General features: G+C 35.6%; 1 non-coding gene across 1 annotated transcript; it reads right to left on the bottom strand.

Moving 5' to 3' along the window:
- Positions 1-278: 278 nt before the first annotated feature.
- LOC125363735 lies at positions 279-385 on the bottom strand. The gene has a single exon (XR_007213316.1). It is a non-coding gene; the product is annotated as a U6 spliceosomal RNA (small nuclear RNA).
- Positions 386-1,860: the final 1,475 nt, after the last annotated feature.

Here is a 1,860-nt window from a genome sequence, read left to right as displayed (position 1 = left end):
ACAGTTTTGCAAGTATTGCTTTTGTAGTTGTTTGTCTTATTTTACCCTGTGTCTGTCAAATTTGGTATTCCCTTTCAATTTCCTACTTCCAATACCAGTATACACGATTTCCAATATACTCAGATAAGACTACAGAGAGAGTGTAGGTACAACCACAGGAAGGTGATACAAGAACATCATCAATAATAGAAGCTACAGATACACATGGGACGTTGAAAGTAGTTACAATTGTGATATAACAATTATCTCCATAACATGGAGTTCATTTCACTTATCATAAAAATATGGAACGCTTCACGAATTTGCATGTCATCCTTGCGCAGGGGCCATGCTAATCTTCTCTGTATGGTTCCAATTTTAGTATATGTGCTGCCGAAGGGAGCACAGTAGTAGTACTTTTAAAGTGAAGATTTACCCTTCAATATTTTTTGGAAAATTTTTTGACTAATTACTTATTTATTGTCAAATTGATGTACAGAGGGGGTTACATTTTCATACATAAGGCAGTGGGTACATTTCTTGTAAAATTTTTTATCTCCTGCCTCATTTTCCCCCCTCCCCACTCTCCCTTTCCCTCTCCATCCATGAGTTGTTCAGTTGGTTTACACCAAATAGTTATGTAAGTATTGCTTTTGGAGTCTTTTGGAGTCATTTGTCTTTTTATCCTTTGTCTCTCGATTTTGATATTCCCTTTCTCTTCCCTAGTTCTAATATCAGTATATACAGAAACCAGGTTACTCAGATGAGATACACTGATAGCACGGGGGCAATTACAGGCAGGGGATATAAGAGGATCATCAACAACAAAAGCTATGGCTTCACATGGCATGTTAAATGAACTCCATGTTATGGAAATGAGTGTTATATCACTGTTGCCCTTCAATTTTTAAACCTAAAGATTTTATTCATTGCTTTCCAGTTTTAATCATTAAATTTCCCCTCAACCTGATGTATTCTGAGAAGAAGTGATTTGGATTCCAGTGGTTTTGCTTGTTTATTTTTTGTTTTGGGCAATACTGAAGTTTGGACTCAGAGCTTTGCATTTCCTAGTCAGCTGCTCTACCATCCATCACTTTTTACTCCAGTTATTTTTTGGGTGAAGTCTTCTTTTTAATTCAGACCAACCTGAATAATAATCGTTCTATTACACTTCCAGTAATAGTTGGGCTAATGGGTACATACAATCATGTCCACCATTTTCAGCTGAGATGAGGTCTTGTGAACTATTTTCCTGCTGGTTGTCCTAGAATCATAAAGCTCCCAGCCTCCCACAAAACTGGATGACAGGTATGTACCACACAACACCTGCTGCTTGAGATGGGGTTTCATAAACTTTTTTGTCTGGACTTTCCTTGATCAGGGATTCTCTGGATCTCTACTTCCTGAGTAGCTACAGGCACAAGTTACCAGGCTTGGGTTACAGTGGGTTGCTTATTTGCATATTTTTATTGTAAGTATTTATACAAAAGAGTTACCATTCACCAAAGAAGTATATGAATACAATGCATCTTCGTCAATGTCTTCCCTTTCAACACTTTCACCTTCCCTCCTAACTCACCCATTCTCGCATTTTTCTTAATTTTCGGTTATGTATTGATTTTTTATTACCATTTAACAAAGTAGTTTATGTATGTAATGCATCTGATCTGAATTACATTGGTTTAAGTGATGCTTTACACTACAAGATGGTTTAAAGTGGATAAGATAGTACCCTGGATTTCTTAAAAAAAAATTTTACTGTTGTTCACAAGACTACACTACTCAGGGAGATATATTTACATACATATAAATACACATATATACATATATGTATATACACACATAGGAATATATATGTATATGCATATATATGAAAATAAA

Source organism: Perognathus longimembris, chromosome 14, assembly GCF_023159225.1.
Source record: "Perognathus longimembris pacificus isolate PPM17 chromosome 14, ASM2315922v1, whole genome shotgun sequence".
NCBI lineage: Eukaryota > Metazoa > Chordata > Mammalia > Rodentia > Heteromyidae > Perognathus > Perognathus longimembris.
Note: the sequence above shows the minus strand (reverse complement) of the source record. Positions and strands in the feature narration are given on the sequence as shown.